This window comes from Haemaphysalis longicornis, unplaced genomic scaffold (assembly GCF_048455015.1).
Source record: "Haemaphysalis longicornis isolate Haplotype H1 unplaced genomic scaffold, Haemaphysalis longicornis Haplotype H1 scaffold_12, whole genome shotgun sequence".
NCBI classification, from domain to species: domain Eukaryota; kingdom Metazoa; phylum Arthropoda; class Arachnida; order Ixodida; family Ixodidae; genus Haemaphysalis; species Haemaphysalis longicornis.
Genome location: NW_027526225.1, coordinates 96707294 through 96734215, shown reverse-complemented (window position 1 = coordinate 96734215; position 26922 = coordinate 96707294). Strand labels below are relative to the sequence as shown.

Here is a 26922-nt window from a genome sequence, read left to right as displayed (position 1 = left end):
AAAACTATCTCCCGTATTCACGTCTCGTGACTAAAGCCTGACAAACGGCCGATTTTCCTACGCCACTAAGTATGGCCCGTGACCACCTTTAGTGGCCCCTACTAGCATTGCTCGTATTCAGGGGTCGTGATTAGCGTTTAGTAGCGGTGATTACCTAACGCGCAACTAGGGAAATTTATTCGTGCCTGGGACTTGTTTTTTGCCGTGAATAAATATGGCTTCCGCTTGTGAGGGCTAGCTACTTGGGCCAATTTTAAGCGAATATCTGCCCCACAACGCGCACGACATGCCCCGTTAATGTACCAATCAAGCTACATGTTCAAACAGCGGCACGTATAAACGCCACTGCGGGCTAAGACAACCACGACCAAAGTACGCTTCGAGGCCGAAGCGCCGCGGCAATAGGCGATGGAACACCGTCCACGCAATAAGCGCTGTTTGCATGAGCACGTATTTTTTAAAGTGCACACAACAACCCAAACTATAAATCTGGTATCGCGTGCAATGCGTCGGGGCCATGGGCGCAAGTAAAGCAACTTGTGCAGTTTTCAATCAACCGGTGACCTCAAGAGAATGTGTCGTCTGCGCCACTACAGTACGGGGGAACCGCCTTAGCTCCCACATGCCAATAAAAATGCAAAGAACCAATGCAAACCCTTCTTTACAGTTCCCAGGAGAAAACCCGTAAACGATCAGGTAAGAGCTCTGACAATCATAGGGGGAGAAATACTCTATTCGATTGTACGAAACCCTTTTTATTGCTTTATTTGTGTCATCAGCAACGCACACGATAACACTCGATTGTTGTTAAGCACTAGGGGACAATGATTTAGGAGTGTAAAACACAAATCACAAAGAACTCATTACTTCAAACGCGAACAAGTTTCACACGTTCTCAAATATGTTCCACTTCGGAATGCCGCTAAATTTTGCTCGCACGCTGTCTGACGTTGCATACACAGAATGCTCTAGGGAAGAAAAAAGTGGAGCGAAATCTTCCATATAAAGAGATTGTTCACCGCCTGCGAAGAAATGAGTTAGAATTAAAAGATAATTATTTATTTACGGCAGCATTTGAAAGCAACACAATGAAAAGCAACACAATGAAAGCAACACAATGCTTTCGACGTTACCTTTCACCAACCTGAATGTTCGCGTAAGTATCCAAATAATCCAAGCAGTGACGAGCTCATAATATGCTGTCACGAAAAGGCTATTTTCACATTTTCACAGCAACCTACACCACCCCCCACAACACTGCATCGAAACACTGGGTAAACGAGAAATTTCCATCTTCCGCAATGAAGTCTTCGTCGGCTTCCGCTTGGATTAATTTAAACGAACGTGGGCTGGGAGGTGCGCCTTTGCCACCACGGTCATTACTTCCATACAACTGTAACTGGCTCACACTGACAGCAAGAAACACAAGCTGAAGGAGCAGGGCAACGCGGACCACCGCAATAAAATAAGGCAATGGGACTGCTGAACGTAACAGCACAGAAAAACCGAAAAACTTTCTTCTCTCTTGCGACAGCCTCACGGCTCTAACGGTCTCCCCGTACGGATCCATTTGAAGCTATGGCAGGCGCCCCCTCCGCAGAAAGATGGACCGTCCCTCCGTTTGCAAAAGCAGGCAAAAACGGAGGGTCATTCCACAACCGCGAGGTTAGGTGGTGTTAAGTTATCCAAGTTTTCGCGGTTTTCGTTTCCGCGCGAGACAAACTACTGGATATCAGCGCCGCTGTACAGGGTGGATACACCCTTTGACCGGTCCCATGCCACCGCTATTAATTGGGTCAAAGTGGTCAACCCGTTGTTCTTTTCGTTTCCCACAAACCCACGAACGCGAAACCAATAAAATGATTTTAAACTTCGCGATTGAACAGCGCTGCGGCGATAATTTTAGCGCGGTTTTGATGCAGTGACTTGCTGCGGCGGCGAGCGAGCAACTAAAAATGGTGGCGCTAACGTATAAGTATAGTGCCTAGAATATATTCTAGGCACTATAGTATAAGTGTCTCCACCGTCTGCGGCACACATGATACTAGCCAACCCTCCGTTCAGCGCTCCCTCTGGTGCGTTTGCGCCGTTTGCTGGCCGTGGTGCAGACAGAGAGAGAGAGAGAGAGAGAGAGAGAGAGAGAGAGAGAGAGAGAGAGAGAGAGAGAGAGAGAGAGAGAGAGAGAGAGAGAGAGAAATCACACTTATTGAAAGAACTCCCCCTTATGGCGCGGTGGCGGCTGCCCACAGGTAAGGGACCTTACCCACAGGGCCGCAGCGACCTGGAGGCCTCGGGAGGTGACTAGCACCTGGTCCGAAACCTCGGAGCAGAGCATACGGCGTACGACAGACAATTTTCACAGCGAATTTGAGCGCTAAATGAGATATTTGGATAGTTAATAAGCTTACTAAACGGCCACTCCGCGCCGAGGATTGTGGTGACGACAGAGGGCACACAAAGCCACAGGCATGCAAGCAAACTGATTACAGTAGACATGAAGCAGACGATGAGGAAGGCAAGGAAAACCGAAACAAAAAATGTTGAACGGTCAGGCGCACATTTAGCCGTAGCCACAGCCACTGTCCCGTGGCAAGGGGGAAATCCATAGAGTTTCTTAGTAAGGATATTCAGTCGAACACGGATATATCGAACACGGGTATATCGAATTATTGTCTATATCGAACTCATAAATTATCCCCTTGAAAATTCTGTGTAAAAGTATAGGAATTCGTACGTTTATATCGAACCGTATTTTTCCCGACATTGGGTATATCGAACGCCGCGCGAGTTGGAAGGTGCTCTTCGGAGGTCGCTGCACTCCCGATTGACGTTGAGGAGGATGTGTAAGAATGCGCGGGCATGGCGAAGACTGGCTCGCGGAACTAATCCCCCCTACCGGAACGAATTTGCGCTTGCCCAGTCGGGCCCCGCTACCGGCCGCCGTAGCGTTAGCGAACGGAGCCCGGTCTTGCCGAAAAAGAGATTTTTCTCTCTCTCTCTGGGTCTGTCTTCCCCTTGCTTCCCCCGATGTCGTCTCGGGAAAGGAAAGATGGAACGAAGGCGCTGGCGGCCTCCTCCTTCTTTTGCATTCTGCTGCTGTTGCTGCTGTTTGGCGAGTTGTCCCGCACCTTTCGGAGATCACTGTTTCTCTCGGAGATGACCATCGCGAGCGCTTTGTTGGAGTCCGTTCAGAAAGCCTTGGAATTGTTACCTTCAAAGTTCTTGTGGTACGTGCGCGCTGCTCTTCTTTTGCGTGCGTGTTGTGCATGGTGCGAAGGCGCAGCGTGCTGCTGGAATTTTCTAGTTGTGCAGCCTCGAGAAGATCGAGACGAAGAAGCAGGCCAAGATCAGCGATTATTTTTTTCACGGAAATAAAGTGTCCCGTTGCGTCGTGAGTGCGGAATTAGTTGTCATTCTTGAATGCGACGATCGGTAAGTAATTGTCCGCCATAGGTGAGGTCTCAGAGCCCATATTTTTTATATCGAATTTTTCATATATCGAACTAATTCGCGATCCCCTTGGAGTTCGATATATCCGTGTTCGACTGTTGTTAGAAACTCTATGGGGGAAATCCACCATAGCGAAATCTTGAAACCGCATGCGCAGCGTTTGCTGACACGTCACAGTCGCGACTACCGCTTGGATGCTTAGACAGCACACTTGGTCCTAATGAGCGCTGACTAGCGTATGTCGTTATTAAGTGGTAATGGCTACGGAGTTTAGTCATACCTTGATAAATATTAAGGCAGAGTATTAGAAACCCTAATCGAGAATCGTGTAAATAAAAAAATAAATACAAATTTTATAAGTAGCGACAGCAAAAGACGCCAGTTCTAGCAGGAATTGGTCAGTTCTTTTTTTTTTTTTTTAACCCATTCGCTTCTATAGCCGGCGAACCTCCGGCCCAACACCACGGCCGGCCGCGAATCAAGGCCAACCTGCGATAAGCCGGCGGTTCGCCGGCCTCCGGAAAAAAAATGTTGCTTTTAAAACACCCCGGTAGAAGGCGCTACCCTCTGCTTTCTGCCTGGTTGTTTTCTTCTCTTCACACCAGATGGACGTAGTTGTCCAGTATTCTCACACTTGGTTGTCGAAAAAAAATTGGCGGCTCTTTTGGTTCCCGTTTCTCTTTCGAGTTGCTCGCCGCCCTCGAAGCATGGCGTCGCGAAAGAAAAAACGCAGTGTCTAGAGTTACGTCCGACGGAACCCAAAATTGAAAACTAGAGTTACGTCCGACGGAACTTTAAGCCAGTTTCTAGAGTTACGTCCGACGGAACCAAGAATTGAAAACTAGGGTTACGTCCGACGTAACTTTAAGCCAGTTTCTAGAGTTACGTCCGACGTAACCCAAAATTGAAAACTAAAGTTACGTCCGACGGAACTGTAAGCCAGTTTCTAGAGTTACGTCCGACGTAACCCAAAATTGAAAACGTAAGTTACGTCCGACCGAACTATAAGCCAGTTTCTAGAGTAACGTCCGACGGAACCCAAAATTGAAAACTAGAGCTACGTCCGACGTAACTTTAAGCCAGTTTATAGAGTTACGTCCAACGGAACTTTAGGCCAATGTTTTGAGTTACGTCCGGCGAACGTAAAGCATTAAAAAATTACAGCTAACGGCACCAAATACCATGACGCTCCATGGGTGTAGCCCGAAACAACCCATTCCCGTTTGAACCCGCCCCGCTTGAACCCATTCCCGAAACGCCCTTCCCGTTTGGCCCGTCCCGTGTACGCCCGTTTCCAAAACGCCCTTCCCGTTTGGCTGCTTTCTGTTTCAACCCGTTCGCAAAACACCCTTCCCGTTTCAACCCGCTCCCAAAACGCCCGCTTCGAATAGCTCAGATAAGTTTCTGAGCTCGCAGTTCACTTCCCAGTGAACGCAAGCACGTCTTGTAGAATTCTCAAACTTATCTTGTGTAGCTGTCCAATACATCTTGATCTGCACATTAGGACAGCTACCACACTTCTATACGACATCTGGGCAAGACCTCCAAGATGTCTACGCAACACCTGAAGATTTTTACAGACATTGCCAAGACTGGAGATAGCCATCCTGTAGCTCGGCTAACGCGACGCTATGCCTGAGCTACAAGTCTTGCAAGATATTCTTGATGATATCTCAGAGACTGCTAAAAATTCCAACAAGACGTTTACAGGACGAATACTAAACACCTCATAGCTATCTGGATTGAAAGCAACAAAACGTTTATTCTCCGTTTTGACGACATTCTCAAAAATTTTGAATAGCAATCTACAAGAAGACTTCTAAGCATGCCAGATAGAGACATAATGTCTTGTAAAGATGTTTTCTAGTAATTGTGGAGACATAAAGGAAAACCTCTCACAGCAGTTTACGCCAGCGGCATTGTAGCCATCTTGCTATCACCTTATTAAGATGTCATCAAGACGACTCTTATAGCTCTTTTCCTGTTTTACGCCCAGGGGTATATAGAAATGTGGTTATCAGAATAAGAGTGCACATATATAACTTATTTCATCTAAAACAACTTTGATATTGTATAGATGGGACAGCATAACCACATTTTACTGCATTTCGTGTGGCCTGACAAATCTGACTGAGCTAAAGTGTCTAGACACACCTTAAATGCAGCAATAAGCACACTGAGCAACTTTTGCAAGACTAGCAATTTAATTATTCAAAATACACATGACAAGTCAAAATAGAATAAAAGGTGGCCAAAAGATGTGGGAGTAAAAAAAAACTTGATATGCATAAAAGGCAAAAATTAGAAACAACCCGTTCTATTTGGCTGCCATAGCAATTAAAACATGCTTATAAAAAATGACTAGATACTGAATGCCTTTCAGCCTTTCAATGTTATAGCAAAAAAAGTCAACTGCAAGAACTAAAAAGAATGATCATAAAAAATAAGTTAGGGATCACCGAAAATATATCAAAACATGTGCATTAGAGTGAAAACCTATTCAAAGTGGCCGAGTCTTGATGATGTTTGAAGTGCTGGAAATCCAGGTAGGCTGATCCAATGACGGAGGGTTAACCTTCCTGCGATGAGGTAAACACACTAATCTGAGTATACACAGACACGCACCCAAATGAAACACCCGATGGACACATTTTTGTGTAAGGAGACTTTTTTAGACCACAAGGCAGGGCAAAGGTAAATGCTTAAGGTAGCTACTATTTTACAGGTAACCAGTGAACTCTTGCTGAAAAAATTTTTAATGAACCATTCTTTTGATACATGGAAGGCCATGGGTAGGGGAAGTCAACAGCGACTGATGATAGGGGAAGGGGGCTAGTGGGTATACATTTAAGAGGCTTCAGAGTGCCACCTATGCAAGATGCCAATAATATGCCCAATATGACAACGTCAGGTTAATAATCCAAATTAGTTGTAGGAAATAGTAAAACGTTGCTTGACAACTATTTTAGGCAAAATAAAGCAGCATAAAATCATTTCATCAATTTCCACAATATTAAAGCAAATTTAGAAGAGGGGCAACACAAACACAGGGGGTGTGGAATATTGGCTGCATTCTCTTCCAGGCTACTACCCACAATAGAACATTTTTTTCTTGTGGTGGACATTTGGCAAAATTGTGCATCTTGCAATGACAAAATATTAGGCTTGTGCGAATAGTGTTATTTTAGTTCGAAGCGAATTCGAAGCAAATAGTCCTGGGTTCGAATATTTTCGAAGTGAATTCGAATAGTCGCGCAGAAAACCGGGCTAGTTGGTACAGATTCATCTTCGCAGCGCACAAATGACAGGACAAAGGGGAGGAAAGGCAGGATACATCTTCAGCGCTTGTCCAGTGTTTTCCTCCTCTTTGTCCTGTCATTTGTGCGCTGCGAAGATGAATTCGAATAGTTGTCAGGTGTCCGAAGAACAAAACAACAGTTGAAGTTGTTCTATGCAAAAGTTTTTATTTGTGAGGTTAGAACATACAAAGGCATCACAGAGAATCCTGTGATAACATGATAAAAAATCGCGCCAATCCACCCCGTGAATGTGGTTGGAAAGCAAAGCTGTAAACGGCACTCATAACGATTACCCATGCGACGTCACTTAAATTCACTCACATCGCTCTACAAATAGCAAAACCAGAGAGAAGTGAAATGCACTTAACCACACCATTTATTCCTTCAAAGAGACATTCTTGTTAAGGTTAAATCAATGCATGAAGCATGAACGGTGTTTGGTTGAGTTGTATTGGTGTAGCACAAGAGTGGAAACTTTTTTTATAAAATTAAAGTAAGCTCCAACCCGGTGTTAGACGATCTGTCTTCTCCGTCTCTGCGCCGCTGATAGAGGCGACGACATTTGCGGCAGATAAGGAGCAGGGGGAAGAAATACTTCTGTTCAGATTTCTGAACGGCCCAGAGTGCAGCCCTGGGGAGTGATTCCTTCTTCCGTGGGGCCCATATGCAGTCCGCGCGCCTGTGTTCTGTCCACCCACTGAAGCTGGGTAGGTAAAGAGGGCCTGGAGAGCAGCATCTCCCATTGCTCTGGTTGGGTAGTTGACGGAAAGAGAGGAGGGTGCTCAAGGCTAAAGCCGCACACCCCGATTACGGGCCGGAGTGTTCCTACTTCTGAGCAAAATTTACATTCAGCGTCGTAGCGATTCGGATGCGTTAAGTGAAGACGCGTTGGCTGTGGGAAGGAGCCCGGATTGTATAAGCCGTAGGGTAGTTTGTTGTTCTCTGGAAAGGTCAGGGTAAGGCGAAGGTACGGTCTGTCTCAGAATGCGATAATGCTGGGTTATCTCCCTGAACGTGACAAGCGGGTGACTGACCTCGTGCAGCTCCATAGCATGGGAGGTAAAAGCACAGGCTTGTTGGGTGGGTGTATTTGTTGTCCTCCATTGAAGTGTGAGGGGGGTGTCCAGATGAGCTGAATGAAACCGTTTGGGGAGTGGTTTTTTAGCACGCGCAGTGCAGGTCAGGACACCCAACCCTACTGGTAATTCCAGTAGGTTTGCTGGGAATCAATGACTACCCTCCGAACCCCTGGTTGAGCGAGAGCCAAGGTGATGGCTGCCTCTTCTGCTGGCGTCATTTCTTGGGTCCTAAGAGAGGTACACGCAAGGAGGTTGGTTCTGAAGGTAGCCACGATAATGGCGTATCGCTGCCCTCGATGTTTGGAGGCGTCTGTGTAGATAACTGCATGATTCCCATCGAGGGTGGTGTTTAGCGCTTGAGCCCGTGCTTTTCGGTGACCCTCGTCATGTGAGGGGTTCATATTTCTAAGCAAAGGGAGCATCTTTAGTTTTACTTGCCAAGAGTCTGGGAGTGCGTCAAGCGGAGTGACATTCTGGGCTGCCCAGCCAATCTGGTGAAGCATGCGGTTACCCATCGCAGTTCTGAGTCGGACCTTATGGTTAGAAAGATGGCCTTATATCAGCTCTTCCACGGTGTTGTGGAGCCCCGTGCTAAGCAGCCTCTGTGTGGACGCACTCATGAGAAGACCAATGGCCTGCTCGACCGCCTTTCTAATCATTATATAAAGCGTCTCTATGTCTTCCTTGTCTAGAAGAAGACAGGGGGTTGACGTAAGTAACTCTCGAGAGGACAAAAGCTTCAATTAATCGAAAGGTACCGGATTCCTTTAGGCCTCGCTTCTTGGTGGCAACTCGCCTGATCATGTGTATGATTTGATTAATGCTGTTTTTGAGGCGCTGCAAGGAGACGTCACTCCTGATGTTAGCCTCGAGATGTAGGCCCAGGTAGGATCTTGATGCTGGGGCTTGGAGTGATGGCCTGGCCATCAAGGATTATTTGAGTGTATTCCTTGGTTTGGCGTGAGGGCGGATGACAAGGAGCTGTGATTGTTTACGTGAACACTGGATGCCACAGGCTTTAGCACATTGGCGTAGTAGAAGTGAGATGTCATGCATTGGTGTGAGCTTCCTTTAATTTTTGTAACTCTTAGCACATGAGTAAGGTGCGCACAGGGCCGCTAGATGGGCGTGACTGGTCGCGTGACGCTTTCACGTGGCATTCAGCGAGAACGCAGGGAGTAAACCCGTAGATGTGCTTGGTGAGTACACCACCTGCCTTCCCCGTCTTTGCGTGGGCTCGTAGCTAAATCGGTAGGACAACGGGCTCTCGCTTTGTTAGTCTGTTAGTTCCAGGTTCGATTCCCGGCGGTGCCAGTAAATTCTTTTATTGTTCGCTGGAGTTTTCTGGTGACACCAACGGTCGCGAAAGAACCCTTGGGGGGTAGAGGTCAAAAGCTTTGCTTTAAAAAAACTTTGCTATAAAATGTGTCAACATTATACCAACGCTGCCTATTTGAAGATGAAACAAGGGTACATATAGACGTTCAGTTTGTTTTAAGGAATAAAGAGTTTTCCCGCCTGAAAGTGGACCAGCTTGAGAAAGCAGCTTGTCTCGATTAAAACGAACAGCGACTGCTTTCGTACGGGTACGCCGTTGCAGCGCAGCGCGTAAGGTGAAATATACTTTGCAAAATGTTTGTGTGGGCGTGTGTGTAGAGAAGGGGAAGCACTCTGCACTACCTCTGCACCAGGCCAGAATTCTTACGCAATATGCATACGTGTCGAACAATTTCAGAGCTTGCCTATTGGCCACTATTGCAAAACGCATCTAACATGCTCAAAATAGGGCAAAATTATTTTATAGAGCACCGCCCAGGCCTAAGCGACGCGCAGGCGGAGATTTGGAAGAATAACTGTGCGGTAAGTCGGCAAGCTTTACGCCAATTCACTCCGTACGCGTGCGAGCGAGTACATGTGATAGCAATCACTTACCCCCTACCTACATGCAGAGCGCCGATATCGATTATAGGCTACTGTTTCGCGATTCCAGCGCTTTGGGGACGTAATGATTCGGAGTAGATGCACCTAGCACTGAAGGTATCAGCCAAAAGATTGCGTGCAAATGCCTCCTACGTGCAAATCACCGAGATTCTAACTGCGCCAGCGCTGCGCTCCTCTCACGACAAAAGCAAACGTGCAGCGAACTTTCGCAAAGGCGTAGCGACGACTTGAGCAATACGTAGCGGTGCGCGTAGTTTGTCAAAGCACGCATCCTGGGATCCAAAGCAAGCGCAATGCCTGAGAGCCTGAGACGCCACAGCAGGACTGCTTTCAAATGGGCGCCGCCATTTTGGCTACAGCTTCAGTGGAAGTGACGTCGGTGACATCACGATGCTGGGGCGCTATTTAGGGGGGGGGGGGGGTCGGCCTGGTCCCTTACGGGATATGGTTTGGGAATACGCTGCCGGGCGCTTACGGAAGGGGGTGTGGTTTGACCTCTAGCGCGCAAGGGCAAAACTGGTCACCCCGCGAATACTGCTCGAGGTAGCGTAGAGTAAAAACCAAAACCAAAATGCTTAGACGAGCCACGGCATGAGGGAATAAGCGCTTTGTACGACAGATAGTGTCGCCTTGTCGCTGAAACTGACCAAGATCAAGCAGCCGCAACCTTCACTCCCACATGTTCAGCCACACAAGCGTAGATGCCGTCTGTTATTTGTGTGTCAGGGCAATTTAAAACCATCTTGGCTAACCTTCGGTAACAGGAAAGCAGAAATTGTAAACGCAGCAACTCCCTTCTAAAACGCTCATTCGGCGTCAAAGTAACGCTATCGCGTCCAACATGTCACGGCAACTTTTTCTGATGCAAAAATAACTGTCGGATGGTCTTCTTCATCCTGATCGATAGCAACGTGGTGTTGGAGTTGCGCCTAACTTCATTAGCTTGGGCAGACGTTAGTGGGACATCTTCTGTGGAAATAACATTGGGACACGCGGCGTTATCACGCGCATTTGGAGGCTGCTGTGAGCGGCCTCTGATTCTGATGCGCATGCTTCCGTTCCATCACCTATGTGACGCCCGGCCGCCGGTAATGGCCGCGTTTTTCAGTTTAGGTTCCCAAAACACCAATCTTCACGAGCTGTTTGCGTCGCGCGCATTCACGCTTGAAACGCAGTATATTTGCATGTCGCACTCTTTTTATTGGCCCTGTTGGATGGCCTTATTTTTACGCCGTCGAAAATTTGAGTGCAGTTGGCCTTTAGGGAAAAGCTTCAGTATAACAAGCAGCGGGACTGCATGCTTTGTTAGGCAAGCGGATGTTGGATTAGCAGCAACGATGTTGTTTTAGCCCACTCCCTCCTCTGCTTCGTTTTAAGTGGATTGTCTTCGTCGTACGCAATCCCAGTAGGCTACTTCTTCACTAAACGTCCAACGGGTAGTCAGCTTCCCGAGCTAGTACTCTTTGTGATGAAAAAAGGAAAAAAACCTGTGGTTGCCGCATAGTGCAACTTGTCACCGACCACCACCGAGTCAAAATGAAGATGCTGGACCAGGGCACTCTGGCGTTTGAAGTAGAACCCCCGTGCGACTGTAACAAACCTGTACTCCTAAGTTTCGACTCCTGCGATGTGCTGAAGAATGAAGAACGCACGCTCATGACGTAGGACCTAAGGGGAAAATTTAGGTATCTTACCTAAAGTATGTGTATGACCTGCAAGAGAACCTGACGGTGAAACCGGTCCGTTATCTACACCGAAAGCCCGTCCATACGAATAATATCGAAAAGATGAACGTGAGAAGGACCATTCAAGTTCTGCCTCCGGCTGTGACCGCTGCCTTATAACACCTAAAAGAACAAGCCAGGCACACATGCAGCCCATTGTTCGCAACTGCAGGCCACACCATCACATTCATGAGGAACCTCTATCAGGAGTTCATACTTCTGGACATGAGCAATACAACCCGGCACCTGCGGCAAAAGTTCCCCGATGTCCGGCACTACGGCGATGCTGACTATGACAGGCTTGAGTGGCTGGAGGTTACCATGCCTATGTATTTGGAAGATGTTAAAAGAAGTTGCGGCGATCCAAGCGAGTTCCTCACGAAGGAGACGTATGAGGAATTTTCTATCACTACCTACTCTAGTGTTTCCTGCATAAGGTACCTTCTGAAAACCGACAGCTTCCTGTTCGTGCATATACCGAATAGACAAACGGAGCGAGAGCCCGTTGTCTTACCAATTGAGCTACGAGCACACGCAGATACAGGGGAGACAGACGGTGTATTCACCGAGAACAGCTGTGGGTTTACCCCCTGCGTTCTCGCTGAATGCCACGTGATAGCGTCACGCGACCTCTCGCGCCTCTGTGCGCTCCGTCCACGGCACGTGTGGCGGCCGTGTGCACCAGTGGTTTGTCCAGGTAGACCTCGAAAAGTTTGGACTCGTGTGCAATACCGATACCAAACAACCGACTACCATACGTGGAATGTGCTTTGAGTTAACTTTCACGAATAATATAACTGCGCTGAAAATGCAAAGTCTGAGTGCGTATCACACCGGTCATCAGTCCGTTGTGAACATTGTGCTGAAGTGAAATAATAAATAACGTGTTACAGGTACAGTGTAACGTGTGAATAACGCAACCGGGCCGTAGGCACCCGTGGTAGGTGGTGTATAAAGCGTCGCTTTCGAAACGCCCTCCACTGGGTGAATTGGCCCGCACTTTTTTGGAACGCAGTGCATAACGCAGAAAAGTCTTGCGAAAAGAAATATGCTCGGTTGTGGAATGCAGGCACAGAATTGTTTACAAAATCCCGCTGTCTTGTCAGGACGTTGCATTGACGATCGCCTGCGTGACTACGAGAACTTTCTCAAAGGGTCATGCTAGCAGTCAGCTTGCTGTGCATTGGAAAAAAAAAGAAGAAAGGGCACGCGTGACCCACGAGGCTTTCTGTATCGCACAATGCTGCGACGAGTGTATTCGTATGCCCAGTGTCTCGCGTGAACGGAAAAGGGATCGCATATCTTTCGAATTGATACGGGTTTCCTACCATCATTGTGTGCTTTAAGAATTCGTACAGCACCGTCGCCTTCTTCTATTTGTTATTTATTCTTGCGTAGATTTGACTCTTTCGTACAAAGGTTGCGCCCTAATGCAATAAAAAAGATGTGGTTGATAGTCAGTGCACATGTTTGTCTCCTCCTTTCTCGTGTCCCGTCTTCGGGCTGTTGTAATCGCTTAGTTCGTTTTTTTTATTTTGCCACCCTCTGATTGGCTAGGTAGCGCACAAAATAGGCGTCGCTGAAGGAACGACGGGCATTGTGTTGCTGGAACTACGTGCGTCGCCTCCCTTCTTGGGCAAGCCGGCGGTCGTCCAGGCAGCTGGTGGCAGCGGTGGCGACGGAAGGGAGCGTATACGTCGGCGTTGGTCTTGGCGTCGGATTTGGTGAGAGCACGGTTTTATTATTATTATTATTAGAGTACCCTCAGGGCCTTTACGGCGTTACAGAGGGGGTGGGTACAGTGCATGAAAACAGGTAACAGTGTAGAAGTACAGGCGGTATGTAAACACAAGCATATTTCCGGAAACCAGGTTACTGCATTACATGTACAGAAAGTGCATTCTTGAATGATGCCGGATCTTCAATGGACACAATGTGGTGGGGAAGGTGGTTCCATTCCTCAGACATTTTGGGGAGAAATGAATCTGAGAATGCGTTGGTGCGGCCAGATGGAACGTTGTTGCCTTGAACGGATGGTCGATGCGGGATGATATGTACGTGGGCCGTGAGAAAAGGTCGCGTCTTATAGATGGGTTATGGAAATAGATTTTGTGAAACAGAGAGAGTCGTGAAATTTTTCTGCGATGGTGCAAGCTTGGTAGAACCAGGTTATTTTTCATTAGTGAAACACTGGAGGTACGGGAGTAGTCGGAAAGTATAAATCGAGCTGAGCGGTTTTGTACAGATTCCAGAAGAGAAATTAGGTTTTGTTGTGCAGGGTCCCACATTGCCGAGGCATACTCTAGTTTCAGGCGAATTAGTGTCCGATAAAGTGTTAACCTGAGGGGGGATGGATCATGAGAGAAATTACGGCGAATATATCCTAAGGAATGGTTTGCGCTGCTGCAGACATAATTAATGTATGTGTGCCATGTTAAGTCATTGCTGATATGAACACCAAGATACTTGTAGGATGTAACGTATTCGAGAGTGGCTCTGGTAATTTTGTAATTAAAGGGCTGCTGGGGATAACGTTTGCGCGTAATGGTCATGCTTTTGCATTTGTTTGTGTTAAGTATCATGTGCCATTTGCTGCACCATTTAGAGACAGTGTCGAGGTCGGCGTGTAAATTAAAGTTGTCCGTTCGGTCACAAATTTCGCGAAATTACGCAATCATCAGCGAATAATTTTATGGAGGAATTTATACCATTAGGAAGGTCGTTAATAAATATTAAAAATAGAAGAGGACCTAACTTCGAACCATGTGGTACACCGGATTTAGCATCAGTAGGGAGAGAATTGCATTCGTTAACAGTCACGAATTAGGTGCGATTGGTCAAAAAGCATTCTATCCACTTAACCACTTTAGGGTCAATGTTTAGGGTACTGAGCTTAAGAAGTAATAATTGATGAGACACTTTGCCAAACGCTTTTTGAAAATCTACAAAGATGCAGTCTGCAGATGAACCGCGATCCAGAGCTGATGCAACGTCGTGTGTGAATGTTAGAAGCTGAGTTTCGCATGAGTAATTTTTCCGAAAGCCATGTTGAAATGGGCTGAAAAAGGAGTTGGATTCCAGGAATGACAGAAGGTTAGAATAAATGACGTGCTCTAAAAGTTTACAGGAAATAGACGTTAACGATATTAGGCAGTTTTAGCATATCGTTACCGTGTTTGCGTTACCGTTTACCGTGTTGCCGGAAGCGCTGACGACGGTGAAGCCTGTGCCGGTAAGTTGCCGTTCGCGGCAACTCTCGCGCTGCGCAGTCTTCTCCCGCAAACACGGTAACGTAAACGCGTTAACGATATGCTAAAACTGCCTATGGGCCGGTAATTTAAAGGAGAGCTTTGGATACCGGATTTGAAAACAGGGAGGACCTTCCCCACCTTCCAATCAATTGGCACAGCACATCACTGAAGGGATTGAAAAAAGATGTGTGGCAGGATTAGTGACGAATAAACTTCGGTGTTTTTTAAGAGCTTGGGATTAATTTCGTCTACGCCACAACTGGAAGGTTTAAGGTCATGAATCAGCTTCATAATTCCAACAGGATCTACTACAATAGGATCCATTGGAAAAAAGTTGTAATCGCATAATTGCGGCACAACATCCGCAGGACAATTCGAAAACGACTTGGCGAATACTTGATTCAGAACGCGACAACATTCGTCACTGCGCATGACCTGGTTGTCAGCATATCTAAGAGATATACGTTCTTTTTTATTAGGTCTAATTGTCTTCCAAAACATTTTTGGGTTACTTTGGAGAAGCGAGGGGAGAGTGTTTGTAAAAAAGACGTCCTTTGCTTTTTTTATGGCTACACGATAAGCGTCGGAAATATTTTTGTAAGCAAACCAGCGGGATGTCTCATTTTTGCGCTTGGCTACACGAAATGAGCGTTTCTTTAGGCTTTGCAGTCGTTTTAGATCAGATGTGAACCAAGGTGAGCGTTGCTTGCCAGAAATAACAACTAAAGGAATATATTTGTTAGTCAAAAATGTAACTTTTTCTTTAAACAAGTGCCAACTGTGTTCAACCGTGCGATCAAAAAAGCCTACCATGTAGGCATCGATAAAACATTCGAGTTCTGTATTAATTGAAGCGTAGTCTCCTTTGGCGTAATTTCTTATTGCTTTGCTGTGTGTTAGCCGGCGCGAAACCTCAGCTTCTAAGGTAAAATGAATGAAACAATGAGCGCTTAAACCAGGAAGGAAAATTAGTAGTCGCACAAGATCTGGAACATTTCTCAGGACCAGATCTAGTATGTTAGCGGACGTCGGACCCACTCTGGTTGGTTTGTCAACTAGCTGAGTCAAATTAAAGTCGAGACACATGTTAAAAAATGTAGTACTATCTCCTGATAGATTACTGTAAGCAGAGCAGGGCACTGACCAGTTTATTTTGGGGAAGTTAAAGTCCCCGAGCAAGAACAACGGCGCATGTGGAAATTTCAAGACCAGGTTGTTAAGAACGTCATGTATTTTGTCACAAAAGTCAGATGTAGCATTGGGCGGACGATAACAGGCGCAAAACAGGGCGTTTTGATTATTTAAGTGTATCGAAACACAGATAATTTCTAAGACTGAATTTGTTATCACCATACTGGAAGTGAGACAATCGGCTGCAGCGTTCAATACACCGCCACCAGGTTGATTACAACGATCAGCTCGGTATACAAAGTAATTTTTATCGCAACAAAACAATTCCGAGTTTGCCTACTATGTCTGCAGCGCAGTCATCAAAAAGGGAAAACAAGGCATCGCGCTTTTTAGTGACGCTGCGCACATTTGAAAATAAGACTGACAGGTTCTTGTCGTTATTTTTTGGGCGCGGGTCAGATGTTAGGATGACACGGTATCTGAACCCCCGGACGTATCATCGATCTGCCTTGGCTTGTTCGTTTCCAGTTCGCATATGATATCGGTAGCAGGAGAGTAGACATAGCACTTTTTGTTCAGGTAAAGCTTGTTATAACGAATGGTAAACTGCTGGCCGCTATCCTTTCCGTACTCGTACAACTTTTTTCTCATGCTCCTCGTTGCCTTGCAAAAATCTTCGTTCACGACCACGTCAGACTCTTTCAGCTTTTTTTTGGAATTCAAGATGCTGTTTCTTCATTTGGATGAGGAGAACTTTACAATAATTGGCCGACATTTACCAGGAATGAACTTGCCTAACCTGTGGGCGCGAGATATTCGGTCGTCGCTAGTAGTCAAGTTTAAGTTCAATACGGAATTCAGAACTGCACAAACCTTTTCTTGTGGTTGTGCCCACGTCTCGGAAGAGCTGTCTGCAAGGCAATGAAATATTAAATTCTCCCTTCGTGAACGATCTTCAAAGTCATCTAGCCGTTGGTTCAGCGCCATTACTTGTGGTTGATAATTTTGCGTGGGCAGCCCTTCGGGGCAGCTGACATGTTTTTCAACTTCCGAAAGCCTATTATCGAGATCCGTAATCTGTTGCTCAAGGGATGATTGCGCCTCTTTCACTTCATTAATAGACTCCATCAGTTCATCGTGCTTTACATATATCTTGTTATGCAATAACTTAATAAGGGAAAGCAGCTCGTTGTAGTGTTTGTCAGGAACATCCTTTGGGGGGCCGGGGTTTGATTCAATATCGCAAGACATGATCAGCAGTTTTACAACATGAACACACTCGCTTGTCACAGCAATCATTACACAAGGGCATGGAAGCAGCAGCAAGCAAACATTGTTTGATCTTTTGCTATAAAGGGAAGGAGCAGAACCCACCCGCACAAGAAAAGCGAAAGGGTTGCTGTAGACTCGCATTGTTGCTGCACTTCCATGCCCACTGAAGGCGATCCTCGGGTCCCAGCTGTTTAAGTGGAGCTGCGGTGATGCGTCGGTTACTTTGGATGACGGCGGTGCGCAGAGGGCCGGGGAGTCGTTCCACAAAAACGGTTGCTGCGCTTGGCAGTCCGGAGTGTTTACTGCAGAATGCAACGCCTGGAAGCCTTGGCCGCCGAGTTGCGCAGTTGGCTGCAGTGTCTTAGCCGGGAGCGGAAGAATTTTCCACGAGGCAAGGAAGGTCAAAATCTGCACAACAAAAGCGAAAGGGTCGCTGTAGATGCGCATCGTTGCTGTACTTCCATGCCCACTGATATCGGCTTGTTTGACTTCATGTGAGCACTAACGCAATTTGCTTGGTAGTCGAGGATTTTTGACTTTTCTAGATATAAGCAGTACATCTAAGAGCAGAACTTTTGTTATCTGCAGTCATGATGGAGATGTCGGTAACAAAACCCAACCTAATGTTGCTCACCGAAGGGCTAGGTATCACACGGAGAGAGCCCACGCGGGAGACAGACGGTGCACTCACCGAGCACATCTGCGGGTTTACCCCCTGCGTTCTCGCTGAATGCCATGTGATAGCGTCACGCTACCTTTCGCGCCGCTGTGCGCTCCGCTCACGGCACGTGTGGCGGCCATGTGCGCTCCTTGTGCATGCGCTAGGATGCGGTTATATAAATATAAAAGGAATCTCACAACAACGCATGGCATCGCACTTCTCTTTCGTCTCTGCCACCGATCCCGTCGCCTCTGTCGGAAGCGACGGAAACAGAAGTGAGATCGTCTAACACCGGGTTTGAGTTTCCTTCATTTTGCAAAAAAAGTGTCCACTCATGTGCTACACCGATACAACTCAACCAACCACCGTTCATAAATCCTGCATTCATTTAACCTTAACAAAGAACATGCAAGAAAGGGTATGGTTAAGTGCATTTCACTTCTCTCTGGTTTCATCTTTTGTAGAGTCACGTCTGTGAATTCAAGTGACGTTGCATGGGTAATCACTGTGGGTGTCGTTTACAGCTTCGTTTTCAAACCACCTTCATAGGGTGGATTGGCGGGCATTTTTTGCCCACAGGGATCGTTTTTGCTCACGTCGATGAAACCGTTGGGGGGGGGGGTAGAGGTATACAGCTTTGCTGTAAAAAATGCCTGCAGTATGTGTTGTATTCCACTCCATGCCCATGATTCCACTCCATAGAGCCAGTAATGCGCAACGGCTCCTGGCGTCCCTGGAGGTGGTACCTACATTTATTAATTGGTCCTTTCTACAGTGATGTTTTTGTAACTATAATAGTATATCACGGCTGTGATAGTATTGTTTCGCGTGCAGGGTATGTTATCCCAACTACAAATTCAGGCCGACCGATTACAAGCAACTTCTGAATAGAGTAGTTCCATATGACAAGTCTCAAGCTATGAAAGCTTTGAATATGGGCCGTTTGATTATCCTTGCTCCTGATTTGTTCGTATGCGTGCCAGCACGAATCGCTGCGTAGTTTATGTAACTTTTTCTGTGCTCATTCATACCTGAATTACAGAAGCAATAGGTGCATGCGTCCTCAATTATGGCGCGGCCTTGATAGTTTCCGCGCCACAATACGTTTCCCCATTACATTTAGCACGCGCCTTCTTACAAGTGCAACTCATGGTGCATTAAAGTGAGGCGTCCTAAAGGGACAGACAACCGATTATTGTCGAGTATATATTCTCTATCCCAAATGAAAGGGCATCACTTAAAGCACCTTGACGAGAAACGGTCTTGCTGATAACGCCCTAGAACTTTTTAAATCGAAATTTTTAGATCTGCGAATTTTGAAAATGTTTAGAAATACATATACAATTTAACATTGTACAAATACTTGTGTTGTAAGGTTTTCAATACGTACATAAACGTTTCAGCAGTTACAGTAGCTGCTAGGTTTGCAGGTCGGCTACCGAGTCGGCTTTCTAAGTAGAAAGCCACAACGCATTCACAAGGCCGACCTTCACCTGGAACCATAAAACACACTGGCGACGGGGATGCGTACTGGGATCGCATTTTAGTCGTGTGTATTATTCCCATCCAATCCCGAATTGTAATTTTAAAAAATCTGAGAGCTGACACTATAGCTGATTAGCGATCGCAGTGACATAGTTTGTCTCGGGTGTCTGCTAGTTTCTGCATAGTGTGTCTACTAGTTTCTACCTTTAATTTTATGCGTGGTGAATAAAACTTCATGTAAAGTTCATTTCAATAGCCAACACGCCCCTTCACCAAGTGTGTAATCATTTCCTTAGCCGGTGCAGTATTGCATTCTGGGTAAATTTTCCTGCTTGGAACTTCTGATTATGCTAGGTGGCAAGTTGAAGGTGAACTTGAGTGAGTTTGTGTTGTGGGTGCCCAAGAGTTTTTGTGAGGGTGTAAAGGTGGGCAGTCGAAGGGCCGTTTTGTAGGCTTTCCATTTAAGGAAACACTGGTTCCAGAAACATCTTTTTTTTTTTTTGCTTTCCAACCAATTCTGAAAACTTCATAGGCTTGTTCAGTTTTTTTAGCTGATTTCAAATATCTAATTAGTTTTGATGTGAGGCAACTAGTTTCTGTGTTCATTTAAAAGAATTCGTTGGTTGTTTATGAGAACAGTAGAAAAAAAACTATTCAAGATTGCCAGCAAGACATGAATAGATACCAGAAGTTGTGGAGAATGAAACATGGGAAGCAGTTCTTTGTTTTGCAATCACATACAAGTTTACACCAATTCTAACTTCTAGGTTTGAACTACTACTGCTAACCAATTAAAAATAATGCTAATTAAACAACTACTGAAATGCAAGATCTGCTTCCCTTATCGCATGGTTTACACATTCAGCTTCACAGTGCGAAAGAAGTGATCATTTCTAGTTGCACTACATGCTGGGATGTACTGTCGGCATCAAATGGAACGCGAACATGAAAATATGGACCAGAACGTGCAGAACCAGAACGGGCTAGGGCAAAGGCCAGTTCTTCGTCCTCCTTCGGGTGTTTGGTTTGGGTGGAGCAGGGGTCAAGAACTTTGCTCGAGCAGTCGGTGGCGGCTGAAACCATAGCTCCACGTGGCTGTGTCAATACAAACAACGTTCAGATTTCCTCGAGTTCCTGGACTCGCAGCTCTCTCCGCAGGGGTGGAGATCTTGTCGAAGGCGGTCTTCTCATGTAAAATGCGGAGGCTGTCTAATAGGTGTCTGCTCGCGGTTATCTTGGTGAGGTGATCCAGGTGCGCAGTGTGTTGCACGGCTTGCACCTTGATTTGTTCTTCGAAAGTGTTGCGCGCACCCAACGCGTCATATTTTTCGTTTGGAGCGTGCATGGGTATTCCTAGGGCTTAGTAATGCTCATTTCTTGATGAGGCTGCTTGGCTTGCAGTCATTTTAAAATATTTACGGAATTGTGGAGTTGTTAGGGGTTTGTGTGAGGGAGAGGCTGGAAGATGGGTACTTGTTGTTAAGGGGGGATATGGCGATCCACCCACCCCAGTTGACTGAATATTGCTTCACTACAGTTCGCAAACTGGGGTCACTTCAAATGTAAGCTGAATAATCTTGCGCAAGCGCTGTTGGGTAATGAAATTGTAGGTGTAAAACTATATTATGACCATTGATCTAAATTCCTGCGTAGGCTAAATAAATGGTGGGAAGCGGCAGCGTCCCGCGGTGTCCCACGGCTGCGGGTCGAATATGACAAGCGTTAGGTCGGCGGGGGAGCGGGGGCGATGCTACGATATGAACTAGACATTCTAGCTTCACCGTACTATCAGATCCGTTCGCCCCTAACGAGATCCGCGGCTTGTTTGGTTTTAATAATCAGTATCCTGGAGTAGCTACCTAGCGATGATAAATAAGAGTATCTAAACAAATGGCGTAAACATGCACAAGCAAACCGCGGTATGTACGTGCGTTGCTTAAAATAAGCTGCCGACAGTTTTTAAGCAAAGCTTTTTACCTCTACCCCCCAAGGGTTCTTTCGCGACCGTTGGTGTCACCAGAAAACTCCAGCGAACAATAAAAGAATTTACTGGCACCGCCGGGAATCGAACCTGGAACTAACAGACTAACAAAGGGAGAGCTCGTTGTCCTACCGATTTAGCTACGAGCCCACGCAAAGACGGGGAAGGCAGGTGGTGTACTCACCAAGCACATCTACGGGTTTACCCCCTGCGTTCTCGCTGAATGCCACGTGAAAGCGTCACGCGACCATTCACGCCCGTATAGCGGCCCGGTGCGCACCTTGCCATGTGCTAAGAGTTACAAAAATTAAAGGAACGTCACACCAATGCATGGCATTTCACTTCTAGTACGCCAATGTGCTAAAGCCTGTGGCCTCCAGTGTTCACGTAAACAATCACAGATCCTTGTCGTCCGCCCTCACGCCAAATCAAGGAATACATTCAAATACTCCTTGATGGCCAGGCCATCACTCCAAGCCCCAGCATCAAGATCCTGGGCCTACATCTCGATGCTAACACCAAGAGTGACGTCTCCTTGCAGCGCCTCAAAAACAGCATGAATCAAATCATACACATGATCAGGCGAGTTGCCACCAAGAAGCGAGGCCTAACGTAATCCGGTACCTTTCGATTAATTGAAGCTTTTGTCCTCTCGAGAGTCACTAACGTCAACCCCCTGTCTTCTTCTCAACAAGGAAGACATAGAGATGCTTTATATAACGCTTAGAAAGGCGGTCGAGCAGGCCATTGTCCTTCTCATGAGTGCGTCCACACAGAGGCTGCTTAGCACGGGACTCCACAACACGGTGGAAGAGCTGATAGGTCATTTTTCTAACCAGAAGGTCCGACTCAGAACTGCGGTGGGTAACCGCATGCTTCACCAGATTAACTGGGCAGCCCAGAATGTCACTCCGCTTGACTTACTCCCAGACTCTTGGGGACTAAAACTGAAGATGCTCCCTTAGCTTAGACATATGAACCCTCATATGACCAGGGTCACCGAAAAGCATGGGCTCAAGCGCTAAACACCACCCTCGGTGGGGATCATGCAGTTATCTACACAAACGCCTCCAAACATCGAGGGCAGCAATACGCCATCATCGTGGCTACCTCCAGAACCAACCTCCTTGCGTGTACCTCGCTTAGGAGCAAAGAAATGACGGCAGCAGAAGAGGCAGCCATCACCTCGGCTCTCACTCAACCAGGGGATCGGAGGGTAGTCACCGATTCCGAACAAGCCTACGGGAATTACCAGTCAAATTGGGTGTCCTGGCCTGCACTGCCCGTGCTAAAAAACCACTCCCCAAACGGTTCCATTCAGCTTATCTGGACACCCCCTTACGCTTAAATGGAGGGCAACAAATACGCCCACACAACAAGCCTGCGCTTTTACCTCCCGTGCTATAGAGACGTAGGAGGACAGTCACCCTCTTGTCACGTTCAGGGAGATGACCCTGGATTATCGCCTTTTGAGACAGACCGTACCTCCGCCTTATCCTGACCTTTCCAGAGAACAACAAACTATCCTACGGCTCATACAATCCGGGCTCCTTCCCACAGCCTACGCGTCTTCCCTTAATGTATCCGAATCGCTACGAAGGTCAATTTAAATTTCTTTCAGAAGTAGGAACACTCCGCCCCTTAATCGGGGTGTGCGACTTTAGCCCTGAGCACCCTTCTCTCTTTCCGCCTAATATCCAACAAGAGCAATGGGAGATGCTGCTGTCCAGGCCCTCTCTACCTACCCAGCTTCAGCGGGTGGACAGAACACAGGCCGTGCGGACTGCATATGGGCCCCAGAGAAGAAGGAATCACTCCCCAGGGCTGCACTCTGGGCCGTTCAGAAATCTGGACAGAAGTATTTGTTCCTCCTCTTCCTCCTTATCTGCCGCAAATGTCGTCGCCTCTATCAGCGGCGCAGAGTGGGAGAAGTCTGATCGTCTAACACCGGGTTGGAGCTTACTTTAATTTTATAAAAAAAGTTTCCACTCTTGGGCTACACCAATGCCACTCAACCAAACACCGTTCATGCACCATGCATTGATTTAACCTTACCAAGAATATCTCTTTGAAGTAATAAATGGTGTGGTTAAGTGCATTTCACTTATCTCTGGTTTTACTATTTGTAAAGCGATGTGAGTGAATTTAAGTGATGTCCCATGGGTAATCCTTATTTGTGCCGTTTACAGCTTTGCTTTCCAACCACATTCACGGGGTGGATTGGCGCGAGTTTTTTTTTACATACGATTGCCTTTGTGCAGTCGCGCGGGCGCCGGCTGGCAGCTTGTTATGTAGCTTTGTGCTTTACACAAATATTGACGCCCAGGTGCAACATACGACGCGGGGCGCTGCGCGTTTCTCGCGCAAGCACGACCATTGCCCAGGTCAGGTTAGTTTTTCCAGACTGCTGTCACACTATAGTTCGCGTAAATCCATATCGCGGCCTCTCAACGCCGAAAGTGCACAACAAACGTCTTCGAATCGAGCACGCATTAATAAAAAAAAAGTAAAAGCATTGCACGCACGGCATAGGACTCGCCGGCCAATAAGATGGCTCTAGCGGCGCCGGAGTGCGCGGTGTGCCGGAGCACGACCGGCTTTATGAATAGCGACCTGCGCACGCGCCCTTTTCCTACGGGGCTACGCGGTCCTGTTTTTTCCCGCCGTATACATTTTAGGGTTTGGACAATTTATTAGGCTTTGTTGCCATTAACAGAGTGATGACAATGTTGACAACCTGGCAGTTGTCATTAGCATCGCGCCACAAAGGCGGTGCGTTCGGAGAGCTATTTTTCTGCCCTTCACTGAAGGTGCGGGGAGTTTCTTTGTGCAGCTGAGCCACCCAGGCTTGGACCACATGATGGAGCGTGTTTATGCTGCTGACTACTGCGCCGGACGACGGGTCGTCTGCAGCTGGCGAGCCTGCTGAAGCGGAGTGGTGCAGCCTGGCCGAGGGAGTCGGCAGTCTCTACTTTGCGGCCACGGGCCATCACGGATGCACCGCCACCTTAGCAACGCTTGCTTGGGCTGGCTGGTGCGATTCTTCACGGATCTACCTGCCTGCAGACATCAGCGGGTGATGACCGCGCCTGCTGGAACATTGCCAGCGGTGGCATTGGACAAGCGGAAGCCGGCGTAGGTAACGCTATGCAGTGACTAACGATTTAATCGACGAACGAACTTTCCGTCGCCTCTAGTCCTGTAGTCAGCTCTCGCCGGCGTACGCAAGAAATTTAGGAGGGAGGGATGTGGGGATCGCGACTTTCACGCGAACCCTTTCTGGCTAGCTTCCCATCGCGGCTGCCGTTGCACAATGCGCCTCGCTCGCGCGACGGGAACCATACGAGAGGGCGCCAGCGACCGGAGTCTTCGTTGTCGCCAGGGTGGAGGCGTTGACCCTTTTCCCCTCTGCCTTACCTGAGAACCAGTTCTTCCTCGGCACTAGCGCCACCAAATGGCGAGGTCTGGTGGGTTGTCGCATGACGAGAGGACGCTCTCTTGTCTTGGGGATGCGGTGGCGCGCGGACGTTTCGGCGGCCAGTCCGGACCTGGGAAACGCGCCACAATGGGACGTGTCCGGGCGAGCTGGGAGACTGCAACCGCGCTCGCACGCGCAGCGCTCCGCTGCTCCGGTATGCCATCGGTGATTCAAACCATCTCGATCTCTAGCGTTGTTTAATGCCACGCTCCCAGTGTTACCGTTATGGCCTACGAGTAGTCTGTATGCAGTATATTTGATTTGCACTTTGCAATAAATGCTGCCATATGGTGTTTTGCCCTCTCCGCCTCCTGCCTTTGTCTGCCTCCGCAAACAACGGACCCGTACGCAGCCGGCGCTCGCAAGGCATGTTTGCTGAGCGCGGATGGCTGCGGGGTGGGAAATAACTAGTGTGTGAAATGTAGAATCCTACTATATATATATATGCGTATATGTATATGTATATGTGTATATGTATATGTGTATATGTATATATATATGTATGTGTATGTATGTATATATATATATATATATATATATATATATAACACCACGTCCGATTCTTAAGACGCCATGTTTGTTCTCCCCAGGACGGATTCCCCGCTTCTTCCTTCACTTCCACTCGGCGGCTGTCCTCCTCGGTTTCGAAGTGGATTGGCCAGTGACCTAGGTCTCAGCTTTTTGCTTGATGTTTTACGTCTCTACACTCGGCCACACTGCAAAGAGGTGCACCACCGAGCTGTTTGCGTGGGCCCCTGGCTCTGTCTCGACAGACCCACGAAAGGCTAAAGAGTCCGTTGCAGGTCTCTTCCCGTTGGTTATGTCTCGTGGTTCGGTTCTTTCTTTCTGGCCAGTGCTAGAGCAAAGCTTGTTTCCATTGATGAGGAATTCTTCACTGCATATTCCAGAAAGATCCTCTCCGGCGTTTCTAAGCGGCGTGTTCTGCTGTCAATGCTGTCCGTTTGTTTGAAGGTATTCCTCCCTCTCATGGTCATTTGGTTCTCGTTTTCATTTATGCGTAAGTCCGCCTTTTGTCCACGTGCTTGCCTTCAAGATTTTTGTTGTCGGTATCGGTAATTGTCGCAAAAGCATCCTTGTCTGTAGCAGGTGTATCCTTATGTTCGTCGTGCTTTTCATCTTTTGTTCGGGCGTTTGATTCTACCTCACCGCTGGCTTCGGCTTCATCATTTTTAGCTGAAACGATGTCCTGATCCTCAATGGATTCTTCATAAACGTTTGTGGATGAGTTTCCCAAGATGTTGGTAGCGGTCGTCTTTTTGCCTTCTGGTCGGCACAAGATTCTCTTCCTGGGTAGTTCATGTTACCCATCGTGGTAAGCGGAATGTGGTCTTTCACCGGCACCTTGGAGTTGTTGCAGGGCTCCATTCCAAGGCTCACGTTATCTTTGTTCAAGGATGTGGACGTCGTGATGTCTGAAAAGTGGTAGGACCGGTCCTCACTTCGTTCTCTGGGCGGGGTAGGTGTGAGCGCCACCACATGCGGCTGCTGCTCCGCCAGACGTCGTGATTGCAACCGGGAGAGCGAAGAACGGTGAATGGTGCTCCTCACATTCATGTCGTCGAGCTGCTGAGCCGTGCCCTGGGGATGCTGCGGAAGGAACTACAACTACAACTACAACTACAACTACAACTACAACTACTGTGGGCTTGTTGAAAGACAGCTGCCGCCTTCGTGCCACCCTGCGGCTGGCACTGCGGCGTAGCTGTCTTACTGTGGGTATGGTTGAAAGACAGCTGCCGCCTTCGTGCCACCCTGCGGCTGGCACTGCGGCGTAGCTGTCTTACTGTGGGTATGGTTGAAAGACAGCTGCCGCCTTCGTGCCACCCTGCGGCTGGCACTGCGGCGTAGCTGTCTTACTGTGGGTATGGTTGAAAGACAGCTGCCGCCTTCGTGCCACCCTGCGGCTGGCACTGCGGCGTAGCTGTCTTACTGTGGGTATGGTTGAAAGACAGCTGCCGCCTTCGTGCCACCCTGCGGCTGGCACTGCGGCGTAGCTGTCTTACTGTGGGTATGGTTGAAAGACAGCTGCCGCCTTCGTGCCACCCTGCGGCTGGCACTGCGGCGTAGCTGTCTTACTGTGGGTATGGTTGAAAGACAGCTGCCGCCTTCGTGCCACCCTGCGGCTGGCACTGCGGCGTAGCTGTCTTAC

General features: G+C 47.6%; 1 long non-coding RNA gene across 2 annotated transcripts; it reads left to right on the top strand.

Annotated features, from left to right (window-relative positions):
* Positions 1 to 12892: 12892 nt before the first annotated feature.
* Positions 12893 to 25058, top strand: LOC144162087 (uncharacterized). 2 transcript variants are annotated; one of them, XR_013320602.1, is made up of 2 exons: positions 12893 to 13217; positions 24108 to 25058. It is a non-coding gene; the product is annotated as an uncharacterized LOC144162087 (long non-coding RNA). The 2 variants fall into 2 exon arrangements; XR_013320603.1 differs by having other exon boundaries at positions 24085 to 25058.
* The last annotated feature ends 1864 nt before the right edge of the window (positions 25059 to 26922 follow it).